At 37.7% G+C, this 10,676-nt stretch overlaps 1 long non-coding RNA gene across 1 annotated transcript; it reads right to left on the reverse strand.

Moving 5' to 3' along the window:
- On the reverse strand, window positions 1–4,294 carry LOC109203126 (uncharacterized). The gene is made up of 6 exons (XR_002063059.2): window positions 3,552–4,294; window positions 2,794–2,859; window positions 2,661–2,699; window positions 2,282–2,435; window positions 1,729–1,821; window positions 1–1,421 (listed from the first exon to the last, which is right to left on the reverse strand). It is a non-coding gene; the product is annotated as an uncharacterized LOC109203126 (long non-coding RNA).
- Between the last annotated feature and the right edge of the window lie 6,382 nt (window positions 4,295–10,676).

Below are 10,676 nucleotides of genomic sequence, written 5' to 3' on the forward strand. Positions count from 1 at the left end.
TTTTTTTAAATTTCTTTTATTGCCAACACATTCAGTGAGCATTTGTGTAAACCCAGTCCAAAATAAAACACAACAGGTCATTAGGGTTAGTAACTAACAGTATGTAGACAGATGCAACATCAAGACTTTAAATTAAATGTCTGTCTCTGCCAGAAATAGAAGAAAAAAACATTGAAGACCACATAACATGTTGATAAGATGACACTTGAGTTACGCATATGTGATGCTAGTAAGGTCTGTGGAGTCCTTTTTCTTTTAGTGTCTAAAATGGATAGCAAAGTTGGTATTTGCAATGATTGCTTAGGGTCAGTCCAGTAACACAACGCCAATGAAGTGCTTTCCTTTAACAATGCAAAGTGAAGTGTCCACCTCAACAGCCACAATTAAAAAAATTAATGTTGTAATAATAATAATAATAATAATAATAATAATAATAATAATAATAATAATGATAATAAATAGTCCACTGATATTAGCAATCAAAGAAAATTATATCACCATCCCAAATAAAACTTAAATAAAGCATGCCAGCATTATGGTCTAACAATAAAACAGCTTGTCAGCGTTCAGTTTTTTTGCAACAGCACAAAAGTAACCATTTAACACTTGCCACCCTCAACGTTTATTTTACCAGTGTTTGGGCAAAAAACTTGGGTTGTAAACATTTTAACATGGAAACAATTGTTCGTCTTTAAAAGTCCGCAAAATATACATTCATCCTGCATTCCTAACTTACCCTTATTCTTAGTATGTATTGCAATTACCTTTACAATGCACGCAATGTAACACAAACAGAATATGAACATATTTCCACCTCATAACAATATACCTTGAACGCTAATATACACACCACCCTTCAACATTTCTGGTGCAGTATCATCTCTCAATTAAATCCTTTAAATCTCAACACTTTTGATTGTCTCTTACTAGCCCCCCTCCCCCACAAGAGTAAAATCTCTCAAATTGTAGTAGTTTACAAACTTTTCAAAATTTCTCTTAAATGTAATTTTCCCTTTATCTGTCATTTTCAACAAATTACCGTTTTATTCCCATTCAGCCTCTGAAAAACTTCTGTCCATCTGACAGAACATTCATCATCCAAATTAAGGATTGGCTTATTCGTTCAGTTTATTCTTGAGTATCTGTACCTTGGTCAAGAGTCTGCTGACATACAGATGAAGGAAGAGCTTCTGAAGTACTTCAAAGAAAGCTTTCAGTCTCGAGGTTAACTGAGATTCAGTGCATACAGTATATCCCACCCATTAAGAGTGCACATGCAGAGGCCATGTTTTCCAGGTCATGCAGAACACCCTAGATGGTTATACCCACATCGGCTGGAGGAGTGCTGACATCAGCTTTTTCAATGGTGAAGATAGCAAGGGTAATTTGTTCCAGCTCCCTCTGAACAGCTGTAGCTGTAGCTTAGACACAAAAACAAAGAAAAATGGCGTCCAGTTAAATTAAAAAAAGGAAAAGAAAAAAAAAAGAGCCAAAGCTACCCTTTAATGAAGTAAACACAATATTAGGAACATGCACCCCAGTGCGCTACTATTTTAGACTACAGATTCAACAATAAATATAAATAGTTTGGGTATACAAGAAGATTCCCCAAAACATTTAAACAGGTTCCATGCAAATTACAACAACAACAACACTACAACATGCAACAACATTAGTTATTCAAAATTTGGTTTAATACAGATAAAAAACTAAACTAAAATTACCAACCAATTATTCTTTGAAGAGGATGCTTGGGTCTTCATTCAGGTAAAAAGGTAGTGCCCTGAGGACACACTCCCTCCCGTTTTCAATAGTTTCCTTCTGTAGAGAGTGGCAGAGATACAGGAAGAGAAAACAGAAATACTTTAGGATGACACACACTCACATTATACGTAAAATGAAAGACATATTCACTGCACAGATAGACATGTACACAAGACCAACTAATCATCACATGGACATGAATAGTTAACCTGTTGGGCAGGGTTTCCACCACATTATATATGTCCATAATGGAGGTAAAGACAAACTAATACATCATCGTTTTTGCATTCAAAAACTGATCTTTAACATAAAAACATTCACTTATGGTTTAACCCGAAATTGAGGGATCAGATTTTACTTATGTTTAGGTAATTTTAATTTTCCAAAGTTTTGAGTACCAAACTTTGTCTTGCTTAATATAAATGTAAGTACACTGTGCAGCTACCACACACTAGCTGTTTAAATTTGAAAGTGATCTTATTAGCCATAATATTTTGCTACCAACAGAATAACGCACCTTTGTGGCTGGAGCCAAAGTTTGTCTAATTTTCTTCACTGCAGCGCCTCCTTTTTTCTTGAAGACTTTTATGAGCTGGTCAGTGTATTGGTCAAGTTGTGCAAAAAGCCTTGGAACAAGTGGAGCAGTAGTAATCCACAAATTCTGCTTCCACCTGAAAACATGTCAACAAACACAACATATTGTACTGTAAATATACATACTATATGTACACATATACATACTTTATAACTGAAACTAATGTAGAGAGACCTCATTAAAGCTATAATTTTAACACAAACATTTACACAAAATGCTAATGGAGCCATTACAGCTTTTATTGTTATATATCAAGTTCCAAAAAATATTGATCACAGCTGATCTGAAAAGAATTTCATACCTCAGGCCCTTGAACTGCAACCTTTACAATGGTTCAGATCTGGAGAAGAAATAACAGGGGCATTGAATGGGTCACTAAAGAAAAATTAACTTATAAAACAGTTTTGTTTTTAAAAGTATAACAGTTCACATACCACATACAAGCTCAGCAGTACCACATACACCACATCAGTATAGGAGGGAGCAGGTAAAGGCAGGATCTGAGATTTATAAAATAAAACAAGAAATTCATTACTTAATTTCAAGAAGCAAATTATTGATTGAATTACAACTAAATAAAATACTACTCAGAAGAAAAGCAAGAGATTGACACTGCCATGTGCTAACTTTCTATAGAAGCAATTATCACCAGGTCTGTCGACTTCCATTGTCTGCCCACTCATATGTCGTGAATAATTTTATTTAAAAAATTAAGTGTGTGATTTAACAAACTGTAATTTATAACTATGCTGATCTGTATCACTCCGCTAGGAAACATGCTGTATTTACAGACCATTTTTACATAATACAGATTACTGATAGAGCATAACAATGGTGTCACAGTGGCTTTCGCCCTCGACTTTTTGGATTTTAAATGTCACTTTATGCTATCCTTGCTATCCTATTCGATATTTATGACTCTCGGATTACAGTAAAGGAATCCCAGGAAAGCAAATGAAAAAATAACCCCATGAACCCCTGTAGCTAATCCCTTAATAAAACCAAAAACAATAAAAATGTTTCTTACACAGTCCACAAAATAAGCATGTTAAGCATGTCCAGGACCCAGTAAAACTAATGTAGAACAAGCGCACGCAAACGATATAACATGTCTTGTAAGACAAACGCAAAATATAACCGTGCTCGACATGTAGATACTACACAACATAGTCAAAGAAAAAACTGGTCTTACCTCTCAAAGAAACAGCAGCTTGGCGCCAAAACAACGTTTTTAAGTTAAATTTGAAGTCTTGCGCATGAGCAGGCCCAAGCCGTGAAACCTTGTTGTTCTTCGCGGTTTCATTACAACTGTTTTTGCATTAGTGCCACCTTGTGGATATACAAAGTATATCGATCCTAATTGACTTAACTTAAATGTTATGCCATCAAGTAACACATTAGTATTATGTACAGTGAATAATAGACACAATTACGTAGACTTGATTAGAAAAACATATGTTAACTTAACAAAAACATATATTTTAAGTAAAATGAAAATAAATAAAAAATGTTAAAGTGGCTTTGTTTAAAGCGTATTGCACACCGCTATATACTGCCCCCTTGTGGTCATCCTACAAACAATGTAGCATGCAGAAGCTGCATGTTGCATATAATGATGCGATGAGAATCCTTTGCAGGATACCTAGAAGTGGTAGTGCCAGTCAGATGTTTGTAGCTGTGGGTGTTTGGACTTTTAAAGCACTTTTAAGAAAGTTAATGTACAATTTTAGAGAACGACTGGATGGTTCGAGTAACAGTATAATTTTAGCACTTACAGATCCGACACTGAGTGGTTCCCGTTACTCATCCAGTCTGAGAAAGCACTGGTTAAAGTGTTTGTGTATTTATTGATTTATTTTAAGTAATTGTGTTTTATGTATATTATGGTTTTATATTTTTACAAATTTTTACAAATGCTTTATATTTTTACTAATGTTTTATATACTTATTTATCTACATATAGATATATATATGTGTGTGTGTTTCTGTCTTGTTTTTTATGGACATGAAGTCTGCCAATAAAGATTGAATTGAATTGAATTGAAAATAATTAATATACACTGGACAATCCACCTCATTCATTTTTTTGAGTGTACATGGTAAATGGAGTCAAAAGCTTTATAAAAATCCAAAAAAAGAATGAAACTATTCATCCAGAATGTCAATTACCAGTCTTATGTTGTTAGTTATGTGTCTGCCCTGTTAATATTATGTATGTAAATTCACACATCATTTGTTAAAAAGGTGAGCTTAACAGTTAAGGGACAGTGCTCCATACAGCCTGTTAATTGGGTCAGAAACACGGGTTGCAGGGCAGCTGGTAAGGATTTGTGTATTTCTGCAGAGTCTGCAAAGTCTGCCAAGTTGTCTTGACTGATTTCAAAAACTTTGCTCGGTTTACTCGTCAGAAGGCTGTAAATTCAGCTCATTGGTCAGATCAAAACTGTCCCCTGGTGTTTCAGTGGCTCAAGCAAGAGCCTGCCTTGCTGAAATGACTTTATTGACAGGTCTGGGAAGAGCTTGACAGGTCGAGCTTGCGGCCGGGGGTTACAGTCAGGGGCCTATTTCCACTAGGTGAGAGTCAGGCAGGCGAGAGCTTCCGATCACTTGGGGTCTCTGGAGTTGAGCAAGGGTGGGGGTAAAAACTCCCCAAACAGCTGTTTCACATAGATCAGGTCAATTCACTCTCTGATTGGTCAAGAGAGTGCCTGCCTCTCTGAAATTGCTTTATTGATCAGTGGTTTTTCTCATAGGTAAACGGTAGGGCCACCTCTATTTTAAATTGCTTTATTAGTGGATTGGGGAGGAGTCCCTGCTCGGGAGTGGCACCGTGAGTCAGAGAGTCATTTTACCCACACTGGCTGCTTTGTGAAGACCCATTTTTACTTTTCTCTGGGATCCTCGCTCTGGTATGATCGTCTCACGCTGAGGTGGAGCGTTTGTAAGATTAACTTAGAACTCTTTTGGATTAAACAAACCAAAAAATGTAATAAAGTGTTGCACCCTCAGAGAGAAATGACTCCATTCTCCTTTTGGCAACTTTATTCTCCTCAGTTCAGGTTTGAAGTTTACAGGCAGCATAGCATATCATCAGCAAACATTGCTCTCACGTCTCACTGTTTTTCTGCGCTTACTGATGGCATCACAAGTGTGAACTCTGACCTCCTGGAACTAATGAACTACAAAAATTAACTGAAACTACAATAATTAACTGGAAATGTGTCCAAAAATAAAACACCATTAAATAAGATTTTTCCAACGATTCAGAAAATCTAAATTTTATAACTACTTTTAGAGCACAACAAAAGCTTTTCATCAGGGCATGCAGCCTCCATCTCTCCGCATCCTCACCATTAAAAGAGCACTGGTGCCATTTTTGTCAAAAAAGTAAACTTTTTGGCTTAAAATTACAACAAACTCAAACTATCACAAACATCCCATTCATCATCCTAGTCCATTTCCATATTTTCATGATCATATAAATTTTGGGAATATGATTATTGATCATTTCCAAGCAATGTTCCCTCTAAGCTGCGCACGTGCGCAATTGCGCACTACTGGCACAGTCTCTGCGCACAGAAAATCTGAGTTGCGCACAGAAAAAAAAAATCTGACCTGAATTGAAATTAAAATAAATACGTTAACAATTCTGTTTTGCAGTGTTAGTCAGTAAGTGACTGGCTGCTCCTGTATGGGATTAGAACGATGCCACCTTATCCTATAGTCCAGCCAATGATGCGATTCACATTCGTATATACGCAGCTAATCAACATCGTTGACAGGCTATGACAGCGTCCTTATGCGCTGACACCGGTGTTTTAGCTAGCAAAGCGGCGTGGCTGATGTGCAGTGAAGCCACGTTAATGACAACGTGTACAACCATTGGAGATGTGAGCAGGACAGACGGAACAATTGACGGAAAAAGTGTGGACTTTATACCAGTTTTTAAATTGTGTTGATAGGCCACGTAAAACCAGAGTTATGATAAAAATATATGCAATGTTTGGTTTTCTTCCTGAATACTATCGTTGTTTATATTTACTGCGGGAAGAAACGGTAAAAACGGCGTTTTATAAGGAAAACGCTCGAAAGCACTCTCCGCCTGTGAGCAAAAACAACACCAAAAAAAATCCCACTCTTTCCTATTGGTCCAATCAAAAAATGATATGGCAACATGGCATTTGTTTAGGAAGGGGGAAGTTTTAGGAGTGACGGCGGTGTTTTGAGATGTGAGAAATTTGAGACGTTTAGCGCAAATCTTGTGTAGTTAGTGTGTAGTTAGTGTGTAGTGTAGTCAATAGTTTTGTAGTGCGTGTCAGAACAATGAGGCGGCTGCTGAATGTTACAGGTGTTACAGGAGTGATACATCTCCTGTTGTCAGGCCTGCAGGTATCAGGCTGTTGTTCTCCTTTATCTCATAGTGGACAGAAATTATTTTTTGGAGTGGCACAAATAATTTGTGTGGCATCAGATTTGATGCAGAACAGCTGATTGTTCTGTAAATAGTTTGAAATGTTTATTTAAAAAAACGCCTTGGCTGCATTTTAGGTAAACAGCTGCAAAAACATTGTTGTTTGCATAACTCAGTTACTTTTTTGAAGAAGTAACTATATATATGTACATGTTTCGTGCGTGTGTGTGTGTGTGTCCCGTGTTCAGCTGAGAGAAAGTGTCACCACACCCGGTTAAGCGAAGGTCAACAGTAGACTTCTGTTCCCATTTCAGGGAATAATATTGTACTTTAAACCTTTGGATTCATCGGACAGTTACAACTAACATTTATTCTATCCACATTAAGATGGTTGGAATATGATACGTTTTGCAACTTTGATCTAAGTTTGCACATCTGTCATCATAGTAAACAGCCAGCTTCCTGCACATGCATCCACATCATTTACAATTTAAAGGCATAATTTTTTAAAAGTAATAAAAGTAAACAATAGCAAAAGAAATAGTAAACAAACAATAAATAATAAAATGTCATGGATGTGACTTACACAGATCAAAGCAATGCATATTTGACTAAATTAATAAAAAAAAATTTAATTAGAGAGGTAAGAGTGGTACTTTTCTTTTGATATGGAACATTTTGTTTCCACAAACTCACCTAAAGACACTTTTCTTAAATATAAAATATTTCTCCCAATATTTGTTTAAAATTATCAAAGCAAATCTGTTTGCATCAGCAGCTCTCTATCACCCTAATAAAACCAAGCGTGTCATTCATTACGTATTCTAGGGAAAAGAAGCAATTTATAACATCTCCTGCAGACAGTTAAAGTAAATCATTGAGAAGTAATACTTACTTAGCAGGGAACTTATCGCCTTGCAGGGTATCTGAGAATGACTCAAAAAACAGGAGAGACAGCATTAATCCAGTTCACAGCTGCCACAGGACACCAGTGGGAGTTACCCAAAGAAGAGAAAGTAAGAAGCAGACAGAAAGTAAGAAAGTAAGAAGCAGACAGGTTGCTCAACATGAACTCTACCAATGGGGCACTTCAGGTAAGAATAAACCACCAGCTACCAGTTTTGGGGTCATTAATAAAGAAAAGTAAGAGAATAGTAAAACAATAGAAAAATAGTTATCCACAGATTATTTTTTAATTTGGACATTGGTTACTTTTCACTTATTCTGAGCCCAGGCCTTGTAACTGACCATTTTCATGGGAATGTTTGTTAAACCACATTTTGTTTGTGAAGGGGCAGCCCATGCGTTAAGTGTGGGCATATTGTGGGTATACTGCAGGGCTCCACTGGGGGTCCCTCTCTACTTAGTGTAGGCAGCCCGATCAATAGGTTGCCACATTTGGACTGAGATGTGCTCTACATTTTACGGCAGAACTGGGGCCGGTGTCTCTGTGGTTCTCTCACCATGTCAACATCCCTGTGTTGCCCACTTTGGGCACGTGGGTCTGTTTGCTGGGTTAGTGATTATTAGGAATTCCTTTGGCTAATTGCAAGAACATCCTGGGTTTAAATCCACCATCTGCTTGGAGCCTTTTTGTCTGGCATTTGATGTTCTCTCCATGTCTGTTTGGGTTCTCTCCAAGTACTTTGGCTTCCAAAGACATGCAATTAATGGGGTCAGGTTAACTAGGGATTTTCATATTGCCCACAGGTGTGAATGTGAGTTTGAATGGTTGTCTGTCTCTCTACTGATTCACTCAGCATTTTTTTGTTCATCTCTGGATCATCATATCCCCTTGGGCTCAACACAAGAGCCAGAGGCTGTTCAAATACAGACAAGCTCCCCCAGGTGGTTAAAAGTAAGAATGACCTATTGAGATTTCACTGTTCCATGGTTTGTCTTTCCCTGGGGCAGAATTAAATACACGTGACTTTCTGTTTGGGGCTACATCCAGATGACCTCTGGTCTATCTGGAGCCGGGCCTACTTCATGGTCAACACCATATTTAACAGACAATTTAATTGGATCAATAGACAAAAAGAAAAAAAAAGACAAAAAATCAAAAGCAAATGGCAGTGATCACACTGAATGGCAGCAACTTGAATGCTGCACTTACGTAACCCTGCTGCGATTGTAAGACAACATCCAGGTTCAAAGCAATTCAGTTCATCGGTCTCACTCCCCAGCACATTTCAGGCTTCACAGGAATAACAAAAATATTACAAAACCGGGGGTGGATTGTGGGCAAAAGGCCATTTACATCTTAAAATGGACATTTAAAGAAATAAGCAGGTGTTTCCATCTCTTAACCGTAACATTATTAAAACATTCTTACATGGCACTGTGATTTCCTTGGCTCGGATACAGTTACAGAGGCACCGTCACGATTTTCTATGGAAATACAAGTCACAACAGCTCCAAGCTGATCAGAAGGTTCATATGTGGGACACAGTGAGTAGCTTAGGTTTGATTCTTGACTGTGTGCCGATCTTAAAACCAGATTAAATCTTGGCAGATTATAATGAAAAATTGAAAAAATAAATAGTTTTTTCCTAGGCCTTTTTCAGATAAAGATTCAGACGAGTGTTTCACCTTAATTTCTGCTGCTATAAAAAATTAATCATATGCTCTGCACTTGCATTTAAACACATATACCCATGAAGATTGACTTTGAATATTCAGCTTTGAATAGGTGGCCATATATTTTACATCTTTTAATAGTGTGTGTAATCTCTAATTCTTCAGGGTATTATGACTGACACATTGTATACACGACAGATTACACATCCAAGATTTAATCATCATGTCATGCCTGTGGGAGTTACCTGGAATAGATGCAAAGACTGACTTAACATTAGAGGAAGGCATGTTGTTCAACATCGGTCTAAGGCAGGGTGTGTTGCTTATAAAATCCATGAAGTGCTACAGAGAAAATTACATTTTATTTATGTAATCAACACATTTTGAACTCTTAAAGAAATATAACAAAAGGAAAGACACCCAGCTGAACTAAAATGATCCATGTAGCAAACAAAAACTGTTGTGAGCTGCCACCCTTTTCAGGTCAAGGGTTTTGGAGCCTTGACCTGACTTTTAAAAAGTAATTGGAAAAAAAGCACTATGATGCTAAAAAAAAAAAAAAAAAAAAAAAAGATATTTGCAAAATTCTGCCTAAATATCTATTTTACCTTGTTAATGTGTGTGGCGGGGCGTGGTCTGCAGTGCTGCTGCATGGGAGCCGGACGCACCTGAGCGGCACCCGCAATCGCGCCTCGCCGCCTTAAAGCCTGTGCTCTCTCTGCTGTTGTGTTGTCGGGCTGTGAGCTGAAAAGCTACAGCCGGCTGTATGCGTACAGCAACCGTGTGTGAAAAGTGGTCAATAAAGAGATGCTGAAAAGCATGTCCATGCAAACATCGTCGGGTCTGCCGTGATGTGTTTACAATGAGACTTCTGGTCCCAAACCTCGGCGCACAGCGTCTGCAAATCGGGGCTTTCATCTTTACGCAGGACTGTAAGCTGTCATCTGTGAGGCGTGAGCGGTGTTTGTTTTTAACATAGTTCATGGTGGAGAACAGCTGCCGATATAATGTGGATCTGAAGATCCATAATTGGCCTACCTGGGGTTGAAAGTCTCGATAAATGCACGGCGTTTCGGCGGGTACACTGGCTTCTGCCAGTGTGACGCTTATTTTGAGCGATGAAAAAAAATAATAAGATATAATTTTATTTTTATATTTCAAAATCACAATAATCTTCCAATTTAGAACTACAAGTTAAAAAAAATAACTAAACACAAATAAAATGCACTTCAGTGAAATACTTCTTCTATTTTCCCAAACCACCCGGAGCCGCAAAATAAGGACTAAAGAGCCGCATGCGGCTCCGGAGCCGCGGGTTGCCGACCC

This window comes from Oreochromis niloticus, linkage group LG8 (genome assembly GCF_001858045.2).
Source record: "Oreochromis niloticus isolate F11D_XX linkage group LG8, O_niloticus_UMD_NMBU, whole genome shotgun sequence".
NCBI lineage: Eukaryota > Metazoa > Chordata > Actinopteri > Cichliformes > Cichlidae > Oreochromis > Oreochromis niloticus.